The 19,992-nt window shown below is 44.3% G+C and overlaps 1 pseudogene; it reads right to left on the bottom strand.

The window, feature by feature from the left end:
* Positions 1-13,804: 13,804 nt before the first annotated feature.
* Positions 13,805-14,296, bottom strand: LOC146352717 (centromere protein M pseudogene; annotated as a pseudogene).
* Positions 14,297-19,992: the final 5,696 nt, after the last annotated feature.

Below are 19,992 nucleotides of genomic sequence, written 5' to 3'. Positions count from 1 at the left end.
ATCTGAAAATGAGGTCCATATTTACACTGTGGAGTTGGGGGTAGGGGAATGATTGACAGTGGGAGGGAAGCCCTCCAGTCTGGTTGGGCCCTGGTGGCTGTGCCACAAAACTAGTGCTGTGCCGAAAATTTCTCCCACATTTTTTGACCATTCGAAAATAAATTGCTTTTGAAAAGAAATTCAAAGAAGAAATTTTGGAGAAATTCTCATGGGTTGGGTTTGGGTTCAAGTGTTTACCTTACTTAGGAGGTGGCTGAGGAGTGTGGGTGATTGCCTTGTCTGTCATTGTATAGTCATCTCTGGCAGCCGGCAGCCTCCTCGGCTTCCCACACTTCAGTTAAAACCATCATGAGATAGACGTCATGAGGCAATTCCTCTCATGGGGCTTTTTTAGTTCAGAAAGTGCAGGTGGCCTGGGAGGCCGCAGAGCAATGGAAAGGTGTATAATAGAGAGAGAAAACACGAACAGCACCCTCGGCCACCTCACAGTGAATAGGTAAGCTCAAAAACACCACCAAAAGAAATTCAAAGTTCTGCCTCAGAAATCTGGAAGCCTCAACGCAGTTGATGCTGTTGCCACTTGCAGAAGCAGTGCAATATACCAAAAAACCCTTAGGGGGAAAAGAAATAACCTGTGCTACAACCTCTGCCATTAGTGAGCCCAATCTGTGAGAAACTGTTGGAGAATTTCTCCTCCCCTAGGAGAAATTTGGTGAAATTGTCCCCCCAGTTCCTCTGCCCACAAATCGGGTGGAGAACTTTGAGAGGCCATTTGCACACTGCTCTAAAGTGAACTGCATGTAGGGAAGTGACGCTTAGAGAGAGGGCAATCGTGCTGCTTCACTAACCCAGGAAGGGATGAGGGAGAGGTGAGAACTGAGGGGATATCCCTCTCAAGTACTGATAAACAGAAGACCCCATCATGGGACAGACTGATTCTGTGGATGTGGATGGAGGCAGGAGATGAATGATGTGACAGCTTCCCTGCCATGCTATGTTCTTGAAGGGACAGATGCTTCATTCTAAGGGACAGACCCTGTCCCTTTAAAGGAACAGACCAAATCCATCCTGCTGGGGATCCCAATCTGACCCTTTGGGGTTCCCCAGATGGCCATCCCCTCTTCCCCATGCCACCAGGGGGTTCCAGCTTACCACCACCACCACCACCACCACCACCCTTCGATCACTTGGTGGTTTCTCAGCTTTTGCGCAGTCCCCCCCGCCCCCCACCATTCTAAATTATTGAAATGCTACTCGCAAGGCTTATCTACTGGCACTAAGCTAAAATACACTGGGTTTTGTTGTAGTCTTGGTCCCACCCTCCTGTTGCCTGTGCCTCCGCATCACCACTGGAACGCAGCCCCCCAGATCTTCTCTAAAATGGAGTTTGGCCCATGGGCTGAAAGAGGTTCGACACTCCTGTTATACGGCTTGCACCAGCTTTCCCCAACCTGGTGCCTTTACAGATATGTCGGACTACAATCTCCATCATCCCAGCTGGCATGACTGGGGATGATGCAGTGGAGGCTGGTGGCTCCATTTTCGGTGGGGCTGTGAATCCATTCTGGGTTTCAGTCAGAATAAGCCAGAACTCTAACGAAGCTATCCAAGGTGCCGAACTCAGCACTTTCGATAGCTCCTTTAGAGTCCTGGGTGCTTCTGACTGAAACTCAGAATGGATTCACAGCCCCTCCATTGGGATGATAGAGACTGTAGTAACATCTGAAGGGAACCAGACTGTGGGGAGGCTGGCTTATAGTCTTCTTCGCTTTCTTTCTTTCTTTCTTTCTTTCTTTATTTATTTATTTATTTATTTTTATTGCATTTTTATCCTGCCTTTTTTCCTCCTTAAGGAACCCAAGGCAGCATACATGATCCTCCTTAAGGAACCCAAGGCAGCATACATTAAGGGCACAATGTATGCATGGTTAGACAGAAAAAAGGCCTACAACTCCCAGCATTCCTCAGCCGGCTATGCTGGGAGTTGGAGGATTTTTTTCTGTCTAACCATGCATAGGATTACACCCTAAGTAATTAAAAGAAACATATGTCCACAGGCAGACCCTGCATGACTGGAGACCAGCTTTACATCCTTTTTAAGGCACTACATACCCATCTGATGGATGATGCTTGCTTCACTAACTTCCACTCTCCCCCTTGCTGCCAAAGCAGAGTAGCTCCCCATGAAGGAATTATGGATGGGGGGTCAGCGAGCAGGTGCTCTCACTCATCAGCAACTCCCACTCACCCCAGAAGGGGCAAATGGACTTCTGCTATAGCATTTTCCCTCGGAAATACATCAGTGGAGGTTATCTTTCTTAACGCTCTTACCATCAGTCAGCAGCAGATGTGGCAGAAGCCTGGACAGGGCAAGGAATTTTGGATGGATGGAGATTATTTATATATATATATATATATATATATATATATATATATATATGGTGCTGGTGAATTGATTTGATGTATGATGTGTTTGCAGTCTCTCCAGCACAGTTGTGGAGAAACTGATAGAGTGACCTGCATACACTGTAAATCCGTCTATGAGCTCGGAAACCATCGTGAGATATATATTAAACTCATAAATTAGGATTTCCCTGTTTTCACTCCATCCTCCCCCTTCATGGACTGATAAATGCCTCAGAGAACTTGCAGGAGACCAGAAATAATTAACTGTTGGGCTGCTGAAATACCATTGGGCACACACCATTCAAAAGAGAAGAGGCAAATACCCACAAGACAGGAGTGGATAACAGGCAACTGTAAGATAGACACACTGTAAGGTAGAATCTGCTATGTACAAGCCAGAGCAATCCAGTGCCACGAGTCTGTAGCTCCCAAATATATTAACGCTGTTGATTTCTTAACTGTTTGGATTAAATTCCATCATTTTTCAACCTGCACTTGGGTTACCACCAGGGCCAGCACAAGATCTCTCACCACCTGAGGTAGGAGGACGTGCCGCCACCACTGCCATGGAGGGGGGGCGGGGAGCACAAGCCACTACCACACCCTGCTGCTGGATGGAGGACATGAGCCACTACTGCTGGGGGTGGGGGGATAGGGAGTGCCAGCCATTACTGCATGCCACTGCTGGAAGCAGGGAGCCTCAATACCTTACTCTGTCTAAGGGGTCCTTTTTCAGATCACAGCATTGGCGGGGAGGTGGCTCTGGAGGGTGCCTGTGCCACGGCAGCAAAGGCCCATCTCCAGGGTCACCTTCCTGCCAATGCCCGCTCTGGAAAAGGACCTGTCAGGGTGAGGCATTTTGGCTGGGCAGCCTCTGTGGAGAGCCGAGTCAGCTGCTCCCCTGCTGCAGCTAGGGATGTATGGGCTGTGTAAAATCTGCTCCATCTGTGTTTCACGGATTGTCAGGTGCCTTTTGTTCCGTTGTCCGCCCACAGACAGATGCGAATATATTTTTTCGCCGTGCAGAATACGCAAATAATTGCATAAGTATTTACATATGTATTTACATAATTTTACCTCAGAACGTAATATTTAGCGTATTGTCCCCCATTCCATTCAACCTTTCCTCAGCAGAAACTTACATATATTCCTACGAATTTATATGCGTAAATTTGGGGGAAGTAAAAAAATAATCCCAAAGTCCACAGACTACACAGGGCCTCTGGGGTTCGGTCTGCAGTGGATTCCGCCAGTCGGATTCTTAGAAATCCAAGCTCGTTTTAGTCCATCTCAAATTTCTCCAGCATCCCTAGCTGCAGCCTTACACAGAGTGAGACCTAGGGTGGGCTGCGGCGGTAGCTGCAGCTGCTCCAGAGGTTGCAATGGCTGCTTTCCTGCTGCAGTATTGGCTGCAGCAGGACAATGACCAGCGTGGATCTCCAGAGTGTCTGCCCACCCAATGCCTTACTTTGAGCTGCACAGGGCAGCAGTGGCATCAGGACACTTGGTAGTGGGCACCCGGATCTGCCGCCCTTTCCAATCTGCCGCACAAGGCAGGGGATTCACACTGCCTCATGAGACGGCCGGCCCTAGTTATCGCTTATTTTGCTTCTAGGACAGCCAGATGATTTGCTGTTACTACCAATTGCTGTAGCAGAAGCTGCTACAGGCCCACATAGCTTGCATAACCCACGAAGTCAGACATGCACACATTTTCCGAGGGCTCAATAAAAGTCCAGTTTCTGCTCTCTGCCTGGGAGAGCAAATATAGAAGAGTTGCCAAGCCGCTTTCTGCAAGCTGCTTTCAGATTTAGAGGTTGCAGGTTTTGCAGCCCACTACTGCAGCTGGGGCTGCTCAGTGCCCCTGGATGGGAGACCACCTGGGAACCCGTGTACACCTCCCTGAACTTCACAATGAAAGGAAAGTGGGAAATAAATGTAATAAGTAAATACAACAAACTGACCACTAAGTACGTTTTCAGGGGGTTTTCTCCTCCTGCCAACTCCACCATAGTTGCATGATGTCTCTGTGTCTATCTATATTCTATACCTTTAGGAATGTAGAAAACGAAGTATGGTCTCTCTAAAGACACGAACAGTTCTTCAAGGCTTTTCTACTAATGAGTTCCACATTTTTCCATGCAGAACGGATGGTTTTGGAACATTTCCCTCTTGCAGATTTGTGGGCTTCTCTTGAATGTTTTATCTGGTTTTAAAAATAGATTCAAAGCTGGACGGCAAGTTAGTGACTAATATGCAATATTCCTCTCATTCTGTGAAGCGATACAAATTCCTTTTTACTATAAACACTTTCCTCAACGCCAACACAGTCTTGCATTTGTATTTCTTTCAAAACTGTATTAGCCTATATCATTTCTCTATGTATCTCAAATTAGAGCTATTTTGTGACCCTTTCAAATCCCATGGCTTATGTCTAGGAGGAGGCTGACAATGATGCATAGAGAAACAAAGTTAAAAATAATGTGAAATTTGTTCTGTGAAAAAGAATTATGTTGCTTGTATTATTTGCCCATCTTGGGCTTTTCTGCTTCTGCAGGAAAAAGTGAATAGATTGCTGTAGCAAACATAGAACTTGGTTTATTTCTTTATTTCCCTTTTATACCCAATGTAACAATAAACCTGTTGTTCAAGACTTAAACGGCTGAGTCTTCGGTATATTCAGACTCCAAGTATGATGAATATTGCCAGAGGACCCATTTATAGAAGGGCAAAGGCAGGACTGGCTCTAGAAATCTGAGAATCCTTAATAGGCCAAAGTCTGCACCCCTCCCCACCTCTCAAATTTGTTGATGATGGACACTATCCAATGCTGCCATTCCACTTATGCTATCAATGTAGCGCCAGAGGCAGCTCCCCAGGAAACCCGTCACACCAGCTTATGCTAGGGATGCTGCAGGCACCCGACAGGGCCGGGAACCTGCCAAATCCCCCCACACCCCTGAACCCAGCTTGGTGGACCCCCACCCCCACCCCCCACCCTGTGTGTGAGGCCAGAACTCACCGTAGCTGCCTGGTGTCCTTGCAAGCCTCAATTTTTGCTCAAGATGAAGCTCTGTATTTCATAGATCCACCGTTTGCACAGTAGATCTACACAACAGTGGCCGTAAAGGTTCATTTCAGCTATAGAAATGAACCTTTACAGTCACTGTGGTGTAGATATACTGTGCAAACAGTAGATCTACAGAAACAAAAAGCACAGCCTCAGCGAAAAAACAAGAGTTGCCAAGAGCCACCCAGATGGCCAAGCAGCTCGCCCCACGCTACTCACTGTAAGTAGCAAAGGTTCACTAAGCAGCATGCAGCGCGGGCAGGGGAGGTTTCGTCCATCCCTAATTTACGCTGTTGGCATAAGCTAGAGGTCACTTAGCTAGTGCTATGTCAATAGCACAAGCAGAGCAGCAGTGTTGGATACTGCCCGATGTGTTCTTTTGCCCCATCAGTAATTTATTAAGATATATGCAAGAATAACCATAAATAATAAACAATGCCAGTAATATTAGATGCTATACTAGGGAAAGAAAGAAAGAAAGAAAGAAAGAAGAAAGAAAGAAAGAAAGAAGAAAGAAAGAAAGAAAGAAAGAAAGAAAGAGTAAAGTGAAGCCAAATTGAGTGGCTTTACCTAGTAGTTGAAGAGGATGAACCCTCAGAGAATAAATTCCCAGCGTTAGGTGGTGTAAAATCCTCTTCCTCCAATGTACGATCTCACTGTAGAAAAGCTAAATTTGGTAGAAGAGCTAAGGAAAAAACCCAAATCCATATTAGTGTAATACCTTTATTAGGCCAACCAGAGGATCGAAAATTATCTCCAGCTTGGTTAATATAAAGACTGCCATATTTCTCTCTGTGATCTACTGGTAAATGGCCCTGTGTGCTTTGCTCAGGATGGAAACACATCTGAGTAACGACTGGATTTTATATTTCCAAAATGGGCGATCCAACATTTTTCTCTTTCTTGTTCCCAACCACCATAGAGGAAGCTCCAAGTCCAACCTTGGAAACATCACATGACAAGTAGAGCCTAATGTGAATGTCTGCAGACCCCTCCTCCCCAATTTCCTCTTGGAACTCTGAACATGCAGACACTGTGACTTCACCATCAAATCACCCCAACGTTTCCCCATTCTCCCCTCCCTTGCCAAACCTGCTTTTCTTTTTACATCTTACCTGATGAAGAGATCTGGAGATCTCAAAACCTTGCACATTTTTATAAAGGTATTGCACTAACATTTTTTGAGACATGCTGTCTGCCTTTCTGAAGCCAGATTCCAAACAAAGCCTCATGAAAGGTTCAGCTTTGGTCCTAGTCACTTCAGAGGGAAGCTCACTTCACCTGAGAAGTGCCAGAAAAGGTCTGAAGGGGACCAATTTGGCTCAAGTTTCAGCCAAATACAGTACACATCCCTAGTGAAAAACCCAAATACTGTGAAGAGGTCCAGAAGGATATCTTCCTAACTTCACAGAAACAACAAAGAGCCTTAGGACACCTAAAAACTAACAAATTTATTATGACATAATTTTTCATGGACTAGATGAAGTGGACTCTAGCTCCCCTAAAAGCTTATGCCATAATAAATTTGCCTGGACTGCAAGGAGGTCAAATCAGTCAATCCTAAAGGAAATCAACCCTGAGTGCTCATTGGAAGGACAGATACTGAAGCTGAAGCTGAAATATTTTGCCACCTAATGCGAAGAGAAAACTCTCTGGAAAAGACCCTGATGCTGGGAAAGACTGAAGGCAAAAGGAGAAGGGGATGGCAGAGGATGAGATGGCTAGATAGCATCACCAATGCAATCAATATGAACTTGAGCACGCTCCGGGAGAGAGCGCAGGACAGGAAGGCCTGGCGTGCTATGGTCCATGGGGTCACGAAGAGTCGGACATCATGGAACGACTGAACAACAAAAGGTGCCAAATAATAGTTTTGTTTTTGCTGCAACAGGGTAAGATGGCTGCCCCTACAGAAATAACTTCACATATACATGGATGAAATCTGAATTGATGGTGACTGAACGGGAGAAAGATCTTGGGGTTACAGTGGTTAGGTCAACAGCAACACAAGCTTGGTGTGCAGCTATTGCGGAGAGGGGGGAGCTATTTCCATGCTGGGCATTATTAGGAAAGGGATAGAAAACTTTTTTAAAATCCCAGTATTGTAATACTCTCCTACAAAGCGAGGGTGCAACTGTACATGGAATACTGTGTACAATTGTGGCTGCCTCTTCTCGAGAAGGATATTGTAGACCTGGAAAACGTGCAGCGGGTTGGAGTATCTTCCCAATGATGAAAGGCTAGAACATATGGGGTTGGGTGCAGATTTAGCCATACCTAGAGAAGACCCACTGAAACCAATGGGACTTGTGATAGTCATGCCTAAATTAAGACTGATAGATTTCCATAGGTCTACTCTAAGTACGACTAAATCTGCATCCAAGCCATGAGATTTTGAGTTTAGAAAAAAGATGGCTTTAAGAAGGTACATGGTGGAGGTTTACAAAAATTATACATGGGTGTGGAGAAAGTGCTAGAGACACATTTTTCTCAGTTTCTCATTATACTAGAATCTGGGCTCATCCAGTGAACTGATTGGCAGTAGATTCAGAAGAGTATTAAAAAAAAAAAAAAGCTTCTTCCCACAATGCATCATTCATTTATAGAATTGATATGGGGATTGCCACCAGTTGAGATGGCTTTAAAGGGAGATCTGGAGGGAAATTATGGAGGATAGTCTTCTGAATAGCTATTAAGAATGATGGCTAAATAGAACCTTCATGTTCAGAGCAGCAATAGCAGGAAAGGCCTCTTGCCCAAGCCCTGCTTGTAGACTTCCTGCAGGCAACTGATTGACCACGGTGAGAAACAGGGTGCCGGACTAGATGATAACAATGAAACAGGAGGTGGGAAGCGGAGATGTCAGCTGGCCAAGGAGTCAAGTGCTGTTTGGGGCAATTTTGTTGAGACCAAAGCATTTCAAAAGGCATCCCATATGCCAGATGCCATTGAATTTGTGCAAGGTGTTCCTTTATGTATGAGAAATTTGTTTTCAGTTCGTTTTTGTCCCAAATATACCCAATTCACACCTTTTGGTCCCAAAGTGGACCCAAATGCAATTTGCAGTCGAAGTACGTACGTCTCCGAGCTTGCAATGCAATTCCCAGGAGGGGAAATGCATTTGGAAAATATATCCCTTTGTAAAATGTGCATGAAGGGATGCATACTTTAAAAAAATGTGCAGAAACATTCTTTGTGCATGAAAGACTGCGTGCATTTCCAAAATGTCCACAATTGATGTGTACGTTTGGAGAAACGCACATGAAAAATTTCATTTTCATACAAAAACCCCCCAAAACAGTTTTCAATCCCATACGGACACAAGCCAGAATGAGTTTTGAGGTGGAATTTGGAGAACCTCAATGAGCTCAAGTTTTGCTGATTCGCACATCCACAGTAAGCATATGTCATTTGCCCTTGAGTTGCCAATTCTAAGAGTTCTGTTAGCCATCCATCAATAATATATGGAGAGATGAATTTCCAAGGCCCTGTTTCCACAACAACAGAAGGAGAAGGGAGGAGTGGTTTACCCGCATTTTTGTAGGAGCCGCTTTTGGTCCGGGCAGGGCTCCATGAGGGTGTACATCACACCATTCTAAGTGGTTTCACATAACTTACTTCTGGGTAAGTTGGCGGGATTGGAGTGGCATCTGAGTGGCAGAGGCTGTTCAACCAATAAGAGAGGCTCCCCCACACACACACTTTCAGGCTCTGTAAGGAAGGTACAAAGTGGGTACTTCCCCTTCTGCGCATTTGTAAGACAAGCCTCCCAACAAGCCCCAAGCCTCATTGAACATAATGGGTGTTACTTCTGAGGAGAGACAGACAGACAGACAGACAGACACTTGTGCTGGGAAAGGCAGGGGGAGAACACAGGAATGGGAAACCAGCCCCCTTTCTAACCAAACCGATACTGCGCAGGATCTCTATAACAAAGCTGTGAATTAGTTACTTCCTAAGGCAATAAACCAAACAACAGAGAATCAGAGCCTCGAGATCATGCTTAACCGCATTTAGGGAATTGGGCTTTAAACTGTGCCATTTAAATTGAGGGGGATCTCTGTAAGTACTGATATGGGCACCCAGAGGGCAACCCTCATTCAGCACAATGGGAGTTACTTCTGAGGAGACACTAAAGGGTTCGTTGTGGGAAAGAGAGCAGTAAACACAAAGATGGAAACCAGCCCCCATTTTAACCCACAGGATTCAGGGGAGAAGTCTCAATGACCACAATAGGAGTTACTTCTGAGTAGACACTAATTGGTTTGTGCAGGGACAGGAAACACACAGGAAACACCCCATGACTGGGGTCAGGGTGAAAGGCACACCCCTGGGCAGGACTAGCATACCCGAGGTCAATGAGGGGGCTGGGGCACACAGCAACTATACCAGGGAGAACCCAACTTGGGGAAAAGAATCAGACTTTAAGCAGTCTCAGGATATCTTGTTTTTCTCTGATATGCTCCAGGGTGGCTGCTGGATGGCCATGATGTCATGTATCCCTAACGACCTCCATACGCAGCCAATTCGGAGTAAATCACTCATGGAAACAGGCCCCAAGTAGTCATTCTGCATATCAAATCCAAACTGTGCCTGAGTTCTTACTGACAATATGTTTAGAGAAAGCCCTTGAGCTTCCCCATGAGCAAATTCTTCTAGTCCTACTTCTTTAAAAATGTGATTTCTTCAACAGCCTCTGGACGTTTCTCTTAAGCAGGAGCCTGCAAATTCATCATGACCAGGGGTGGCTGGTGGCTCTGATTTGGGTGGGACTGTGTAACCAATCTGGGTTTCAGTCAGAACCAGCCAGAACTCTAAAGGAGCTACTGAAGGTGCTGAACCTATTTGGGGATAGGGTTCAGCACAGCACCTTGGATAGCTCCTTTAGAATTCTGGCTGGTTCTGACTGAATGGATTTACAGCCCCAGCAAAATCGGAGCCACCAGCCTCCACTGATCATGACTGTCCCCTTTACACAATCTATGATATCACAGGCTAGGTGTTAATCAACTTCACCTACTCTAGGGAGAGTTCCTTCATTAGCTCCCAGCAGAGGGACTCCAGTGAGATGACATCCAGAGCACAGCTCGATTAGCAGTCTGCACTCAGTTTATTTCTCAGGACTGCAGCAATGCAGAAAACCCACAGAATATGGTATAGGGTGCAGAATTCATCTTCTTGAGAATCCCAGATCTCTTTTTTTTCTTCAAAAGAACAAGTTACTGGCCTTTATGATTGCAGAAATATGCCTGATGAGATCTCAGAAGCTAGAGGTGTGGCTGAATCAGATTTTAAGTCTTGTCACCAAAGTGGCAGGGCTTCAGTGACCTACATACCTCCTTGCTCAATCCATCACTACCAAAAACGAGAATAAATTATGCAAAATTTGAAACACAGCAGAGAAAATTATGCAACAGAAATTATGCAAATTTGCATAATGTATGCAAGTCACAGAATTGAGTGTTTCTTTCTCTTCAGTTTGAAAGAAAGATACACAAAGTCCTGCTAAGCTTCCTCTTTGCATTTAACTGCTGTTCATACCTACTGTCCTTGTTTCTTAATTTGGATTTTTATTGTTGTTTTAAAGACTGCTGATTTTGTCTGTTCACTGCCTTGAGTTCTCTTTCAGGGAAATAGGTAAGAGAGCTGCTTTTAAAATAAAGAAATAAGTCCTAATCCTCAGTCATTTTAGGATATAAGAAAATTGTGAAGTTCTTTGTTCAAGAAGTGATATAGAATGAATGATCATTTACCTTGAAAACCATTCTGTTCTAACAGATTAGCTGACAGCATTTTGGAATCAGACAAGCAATGTTTAAGACAGGGCTGCAGAGCCTCTTTCAGGTTCGAGAACCAAATTCCATTTTAGAGAAGTTATCAGGGGCCGTATTCCTGCGGTAGATTTTTGCCAAAGGCAAAAGGGGCAGGGCCAAAACTACCAGCAATACCAGCATATTTGAGCTTAAAGCTCTTGGTGGCAATATTTAAGCTCTAGGAGAGGAATTTCAACCTTTTAGAATGAGGAAAAAACTGCCCCCAAACCAGGAAACTACCACATGATCAGTGGTTGGGGTGGGGCCAGAGGAAGGGGGTGTGGCCTTCTGGAGAACCCCAGAGGGCTGGATTGGGACCCTGGGCAGGTCCGCAGGCCTGAGGCTCTGCACCCCTGGTTTAAGATGTTCAAAGGGATCCCTGAAAAGTTAATGATATGATTCCAGTCCATTATCAGTAAAAACAAAATGCCTTAAGTATCAAGCCACCTGCCCAGTGTTGTCAAAACAATGTCCACTTGTAAAATTGTTAAATTTACAGTAAGAGCTCACAGAACAAAGGTGGGGAACATGTGGCCTTCCAGATGTTGTTGGACTGCTTCCATCAGCTTTAGCCAATGGTGAGTGATGATGGGAGTTGCAGTCTGACAATATCTGGAAGGCCACATGTTTCCCATCCCTGTCATAGCAGAATGCAATGTTAATAGTATGAAGAGATATTGCGTTGAACCTGCTTTCTCTGACTGCACACAATGTACTTTATGGGCACAACAAATGTATATTGCTGTATACCCGTTTAGCTGTCATGCGTTTTCCCCAAAGAATCCTGGATAGTGCAGCATACAGTTAGCAGCTCCCATCCTCACAGAGCTACAGTCCTCTGATACGCCCCATGTGTTATGGGAATTGCTTTCTTTTACCCCCAAATCCTATTGCACTATCGATGCATATGGCTCGCTAGCATTGCTCATGATTAGGCTGCTTAAGAAGGCATCGACAGCCATTACTATTAACAATTATTTTCAAGAAGGGTATCATTGGTAAAATAATCTAGAAATAATATTAAGTTTAACATGTAAGAATTGCCTTGCTAATTAGATTCAGGGATCATTTAGGACGCAATCCTAACGAGATAAGCGGCTGCCTCCAAACTTGGAGGCGACCACCTATCCTAAGCAGGGCAGGAGAAGCACAGATGGGATTGTGCCCTCCGCACTTCCCCTACCCTGCTTTTTTGGACAGCCGATTGTGGCTGTCTAGCTGCAGGAGCACAGAGTGGGGAAGGAGGCTGCTGCACGACACATTGGATGTGTGGTACACACAGCTATGCCCTCCCCACCCTGGAATGCCCCCAGCCACGCCCCTTTTCAACCCCTCTGTGCTCCTCTTGTGAGCGTGGAGCACAAGGCTGTTCCACGCTACCTCCGAGGCAGCACGGACGTGGGAGGAGGTTGGTTTTCCAGGAACCAACCTCACAGCACGGGCTCCGAGGTCGTTTCCCAGAAAATGGCATATCCTATGGCCGTCTAGCTGCTGTCTAGCGGCCATAGGATTGCTCCCTTAGTCTCTCTTTCTGCTTCCAACTATGGCCAGCAAGTAGGACATGAAGGTGATGGATTTATTTTCTTGTTTGTTTTGAGCATTCAGTACTCAAAGCCATATCCTCCAAGAATTTGTTTTAAAGGAAATTGTCAAACTGCATTGAAACTCAAAGTTATAATCAAACAAGAACTGCACCAAAAAAAATAGTCTTGTGGTACCATAAAAAAAAAACCTAACAAATTTTATAGTAGTATAATCTGGACAGGGTTTTTTGCTTGGAATGATCCCCCGCCCATCTTAATCAAGTCTGTATAACATTGAGTATTTAGCAGTCAGTGTGTCTATTGGATTTATAGTTGTGTGTCAGACACATAAGCCTGGCTTATATTAAGATATATCCAGTATTCTAAGTGAGACAGTTCTATAGTACATCTTCTGGCTCAGTGTGAGCAATTAAAAGGAAATGCAGTTGCCACTGGACAGACATTACAAGAGACCTGGGGCTTCTGCTGAAAATGGCAGCCTGTGGACATAGCTCTCCCCGTCATGTCTAGTTAATCAAAATCCATCATGCTGTGACTTTCCCCACCCTTGTTGTGGCTGATGGGAGTAGGAAAGCTCACAGTGTGATGAAATTGCATCATGTGATCAGTTTCACTAGCATTACAGGAAGAAGGGAAGAACTAGATACCAAGGCTGCCACTCTTGCCAGCAGCAGTGTGTCTCCCATAATATGTAGTTCTGGACTGATAAATTCACAAAGAACAGAATTTTGGTAGACTAGACAAATTCTATAAATGACTGTTTGCCATGATAGCTAAGCAAAACCCTCTACATAAGGGACTCTAGATCCCATCATCCCTGACCACTGGCCATGCTTGATGGGGCTGATGGGAGTTAGAGTCCATCAACAGTCCTTATTACCGCTCTACATGTACAGCAGCATGAATGAATGAATTGTTTATTACATTCGCAGCCCAATACAAGTTTTTATACAAAAGAGAGATATAACTGATCACAAGTAGATCCCTGACTTATGACCAGCACATATTTGCAACATCCAGAGCAGCCTCTAATCTGTGGAAATTCTGATGTTCTCATGTTCTAACTCACAGAATAGAACAGGGCTACAGTAATGATCTGCCACCTTCAAGATAGCATTCATATCCACGCTAATTTGATCCATTTTACCAGCACCCATAGCCAGAAAGCACACTTTCCAAGGAAAAAGTTGGCATCTATACACACCAATGATATTTCAATATCCTAAAAACTGTATTTGCTTTGAATGTTAATCATAAAGATAATCAGAACAATCCAAGGTTGAATGTGATCTCTCTCTGCAGGTAAAGGGAGAGAGGTTGTCAAGTGGATATTTATTTTAAAATCTTGTTTTTCCTTAAGAATTGTCTCTGCTAGCTGCTGCTGCAAAAATATTGTCCCCACCCAAAAAAATGGTGGCAGAGTTAAGCAACGGGAGGTTGCCAAAAGCGGTCAACGTCAACATTGCCATGCACAAGAAGACACGGTCTCTGATTCAAACTGCTGCCAATCCCATGTCATATGAGTAATTAGATAGAAACAACAAATGTTTAAATGGGGCCAACATTAATTTCCCCCCTAATTTGCATTGAAATAACAAAGAAACTTGCAACCTTCTCAGTGATATAGGAGGAGTCATCCTTCAAACAAAACATCTCGAGCTCTTCAGAAGATTGTCTAGGGAGAGTTCTTAATAAGGGGAGAATCAGCTTCTCACTGCAGTCTCTACAGATTTCAGTGCAGGAGTACATGATCAATAGACTTTATTGCGCCAATTCTGCACAAAGACATTTGTTAATTGGGATCTTATTGAATTGTCTGTAGGGATGGCAGAGAATTCCGCCATGGACCCCAATTCTTTGGAATCCAGCCTCTGGAGTCCATGGCGGAATGGAGCACTTACCTCCGCCTCCCTCCAGAATCTGTCTGAGCTGGCTCCTCCGTGCAGCAATCCCACGGAGCCGGCCGCCATTGCCGTGCCATATTGCTGGCTAAGTGAGGGATAACTAACTCCGGACACAAATGGCGTAGTGGATGTCATTTGCAGCTGTAGAGCTGTTAGGTTCACCTAAATGCAGCCATTTATGGCTGCATTTAGGTTAATCTAACAGCGTTACGGACGCAAATGGAGTCCACTATGCCATTTGCGTCTCTTTTTTCACGCGATAGGCTAGATAGGATCTCCACAGAGCGCAGCCAGCACAGACAGATTCCGGGGGGAGGGATGGATCACCTCCCCCTGTGGGCAGATTCCCACCTGGAATCTGCCCATCCCTAATTGTCCATTTAACTGTGCAGAGGGCAACACGTTGAAATGAGCGAGCATGAATGCTCTCATGTATTCGGAAACAGTCAATGTATGCAGATATGAAGCTCTAACAATTCCATATTTTAGGGGATTGCTTAGACGTAATGGGAAACAATATGTACAGTAGCAGTATACTGATGAATATCAGATGCTGGGAACTTATGACAAGGTATGTGGCCATCTCCTTCATATCCTTCTTTTCAGCTTCCAAAGGTATCTAGCTGGCTGCTCTTGGAAACTGTACAAGACAGACCTTGTTGTGATCTGACTAAGCAATTATTTTGATGGATCCAGAAATCCACAAATGGATTACAGGTCTCCTCTATGAGTTCTTGGCACAGGTTGGGATAATGTAGTAGAAGTGGTTCCATATACCTCTGAAACCAGAGTAAAAGTGACAAAGATGGGCCTAAATACAAGCAGATCTTCATAGGGGGTCACCTGTGTAAAATGTTTGTGAAGCTTCATCCTGCCAATCCTTAGTTTAATAACATTCAGCAAAAACGTTTCTCACATGATGCCCTACTGAAAATTCTCATTTCCTTCCTTGGCCAGGATTCCTTCTATAACCTTATCTTGATCTTTAAAACTGTGTATTCCTTTTCATATCAGTCAACTTAATCTTAGTATATTTATCAAATAAGCAACATCCCTTAATGCTGCCAATCAGATTATATTTACTGCACAGTATATGAACTTGAGCAGGATTCACTTCATTTCCAGGCTAAGAGCATATCTGATTTTCCAAGATCAAAAATTTGAATTTCAGGGAGGATCACAGCTGCACTTTCTCATTTTGAAGTCATATGATGGTTTCATCAGCATCAGTATCTAATATGGAAAGTCACATCAGTCTCAATATTTGCTGTTCTTGATCAGATGAAAGGAAGGAAATTAAATGCTTAGAAGAAGGAAATTATTGCTAGATTCAACCTGACTCACTGAAAAGGAACTGTTTGCTGCCTTTTCCTTGTCTGAAGAAGGATACATAAAACACAAAATACTTATGAATAGGGGAGAAAAGTCAGGACACTATGCTTGCAGCATGAGATACCGTGTACAGTTAATTTTATTGGCTCTGCCTAAGGTATTTGAGAGGCTTGCTCAACACAGCAGTCTCTGTATAGGTCCTGCATCTCATATAAATTTGCCCACATTGACATGATTAAAGCTATATTGTTCTACAGTCCTGTTATGCATCTGCTTGTTCACATGGGCCTGGAAATTCACATCAGTACACGTGAACTCATCTGACAAGGAAATCCCAGAATCTTTTGCAAAGATGTGACATGGCCAGGGTGATAGGACAAAGTGGAGTAATTAGCTCAACAACAAACATTCAAATGAATGTTGTTGTTGTTGTTGTTGTTTAGTCGTTCAGTCGTGTCCGACTCTTCGTGACCCCATGGACCATAGCACGCCAGGTCTTCCTGTCCTGCGCTATCCCCCAGAGCGTGCTCAAGTTCATATTCATTGCATCAGTGATGCTATCTAGCCATCTCATCCTCTGCCATCCCCTTCTCCTTTTGCCTTCAGTCTTTCCCAGCATCACGGTCTTTTCCAGAGAGTTTTCTCTTCGCATTAGGTGGCCAAAATATTTGAGCTTCAGCTTCAGTATCTGTCCTTCCAATGAGCACTCAGGGTTGATTTCCTTTAGGATGGACTGATTTGACCTCCTTGCAGTCCAGGGCACTCGTAAGAGTCTTCTCCAGCACCACAGTTCGAACGCATCAATTCTTCAGTGCTCAGCCTTCCTTACAGTCCAGCTCTCACAGCCATACGTTACTACTGGGAAAACCAAAGCTTTGATTAGACGGACCTTTGTTGGCAAGGTGGTGTCTCTGCTTCTTACTATGCTGTCTAGGTTTGCCATAGCTTTCCTCCCAAGGAGCAAGCGTCTTTTAATTTCATGGCTACAGTCACCGTCTGCGGTGATCTTGGAGCCCAAGAAAATAAAATCTGTCACGGCTTCCATTTCTTCCCCTTCCATATGCCAGGAAGTGATGGGACCAGATGCCATGATCTTCGTTTTTTTAATGTTGACTTTCAAACCAGCTTTTGCACTCTCCTCTTTCACCCTCAACAAGAGGCTCTTGAGATCCTCTTTGCTTTCTGCCATTAGGGTGGTATCATCTACGTATCTGAGGTTGTTGATAATTCTCCCGGCAATCTTCATTCCGACCTGTGATTCATCCAACCCGGCGTTTCTCACGATGTACTCTGCATATCAGTTAAATAAGCAGGGTGACAATATGCAGCCTTGTCGTACTCCTTTCCCAATTTTGAACCACTCGGTTGTTCCATGTCTGTTTCTTACTGTTGCTTCTTGACCCTCGTACAGGTTTCTCAGGAGACAGGTAAGGTGGACCGGTACCCCCATGTCTTTCAGAATTTGCCACAGTTTGTTGTGATCCACACAATCAAAGGCTTTAGCGTAGTCAATGAAGCAGAAATACACGTTTTTCTGGAATTCCCTTGCTTTCTCCATGATCCAGCGCATGTTGGAGATTTGATCTCTAGTTCCTCTGCCTCTTCTAAACCCCCCTTGTACTTCTGGTAGTTCTCGGTTCGCATACTGCTGAAGCCTAGCTTGTAGGATTTTGAGCATAACCTTGCTGGCATGTGAAATGAGCACAATTGTGCGGTAGTTTGAACACTCTTTGACGTTGCCCTTCTTTGGAATTGGAATGTAAATTGACCTTTTCCAGTCTTGTGGCCACTGTTGAGTGTTCCAAATTTGTTGGCATATTGAGTGCAGCACTTTAACAGCATCATCTTTTAGGATTTTAAATAGCTCAGCTGGAATACTGTCATCTCTGCTAGCTTTGTTGTTAGTAATGCTTCCTAAGGCCCACTTGACTTCACTCTCGAGAATGTCTGGCTCAAGTTCAGTGACTGCACTATCATGGCTATCAGGGACATTAAGATCATTCCTGTATAGTTCTTCTGTGTATTCTTTCCACCTCTTCTTAATCTCCCCTGCTTCTGTTAGGTCCCTGCCTTCTTTGTCCTTTATCATGCCTGTCTTTGCACAAAACGTTCCCTTGAGATCTCCAATTTTCTTGAAGAGATCTCTAGTTTTTCCCATTCTGTTGTTTTCCTCGATTTCTTTTGCATTGTTCATTTAAGAAGGCCTTCTTGTCTCCCCTTGCTATTCGCTGAAACTCTGCATTCAGTTGGATATATCTTCCCCTTTCTCCCTTGCTTTTTGCTTCCCTTCTTTCCTCAGCTACTTGTAAAGCCTCATCAGACAGCCACTTGGCTTTCTTGCATTTCTTTTTCTTTGGGATGGATTTCGTTGCTTCCTCCTGAACAATGTTACGGATGTCCATCCATAGTTCCTCAGGCACTCTGTCTATCAGGTCTAATCCCTGAAATCTATTCCTCACCTCCACTGTATATTCATCAGGGATATGATTTAGGTCATACCTGAATGGTTTAGTGGTTTTCCCTACGTTCTTCAATTTAAGCCAAAATTTTGCAAGAAGCAGCTCATGATCTGAGCCACAGTCAGCTCCAGGTCTTGTTTTTACTGACTGTATAGAGCGTCTCCATCTTTGGCTGCAAAGGACATAATCCATCTGATTTCGATATTGACCATCTGGTGATGTCCATGTGTAGAGTCGCCTCTTGTGCTGTTGGAAAAGAGTGTTCGCTATGATCAGCGTGTTCTCTTGGCAAAACTCTATTAGCTTTTGTCCTGCTTCATTTTGTACACCAAGGCCATGCTTGCCTGTTATCCCGGTTATTTCTTGTCTTCCTACTTTAGCATTCCAATCCCCTATGATGAAGAGGACATCTTTTTTGAGTGTTAGTCCTAGAAGGTGTTGTAGGTCTTCATAGAACTGATCAACCCCAGCTTCTTCAGCATCAGTGGTTGGGGCATAGACTTGAATTACTGTGATGCTGAATGGTTTGCCTTGGATTCGTACTGAGATCATTCTATCGTTTTTGAGATTGTACCCCAGTACTGCCTTTCCCACCCTTTTGTTGACTATGAGTGCTACTCCATTTCTTCTAAGGGATTCTTGCCCACAGTAGTAGATATGATGGTCACCTGAATTAAATTCGCCCATGCTTGTCTATTTTAGTTCGCTGATTCCCAAGATGTCGATGTTCAATCTTGCCATCTCATGTTTGACCACCTCCAGCTTACCTTGATTCATTGATCTGACATTCCAGGTTCCTAAACAATATCGTTCTTTACAGCATCTGATTTTCTTTTCACCACCAGACACATCCACAGCTGAGTGTCCTTTCGGCTTTGGCCCAGCCGCTTCACTCTTTCTGGCGCTACTTGGAAATTCCCTCTGCTCTTCCCCAGTAGTATATTGGACACCTTCCGACCTGAGGGGCTCATCTTCCGGCATCATCTTTTTTAGCCTTGTGATACGTTCCATGGGGTTTTCTTGGCAAGAATACTGGAGTGGGTTGCCATTTCCTTCTCCAGTGGACCCCATTTTGTCAGAACTCTCCGCCATGACCTGTCCGTCTTGGGTGGCCCTGCACAGCATAGCTTATGGCTTCACTGAGTTACACAAGCCCCTTCGCCACAACAAGGCAGTGATCCATGAAGGGGTCAAATGAAAGTACCTAGGTTTTATTGTACCATAAATATTTATAGAAAGGAAGGTACTGGTTAATATTTTTATCCCCTAGTACCGGATCAGCTGACTATTTCTAATAATAATGATACAGCAAGAGAAGAGGCAGGGAGTTACGGTTCACCAAATAAGAAGCAGGAAGGTGCTAGAAAAACAGTAACACAGTACTTGAAAGCCTAAGCTCAATGGAGTCCTTTATGTTTCCATGGCACAGAATAGGCCACATGAGGAGTAGAAAAGCCAGATTTA

This window comes from Heloderma suspectum, chromosome 2 (assembly GCF_057233095.1).
Source record: "Heloderma suspectum isolate Gila_16-S chromosome 2, 16-S_ref, whole genome shotgun sequence".
Taxonomy (NCBI): domain Eukaryota; kingdom Metazoa; phylum Chordata; class Lepidosauria; order Squamata; family Helodermatidae; genus Heloderma; species Heloderma suspectum.
Note: the sequence above shows the minus strand (reverse complement) of the source record. Positions and strands in the feature narration are given on the sequence as shown.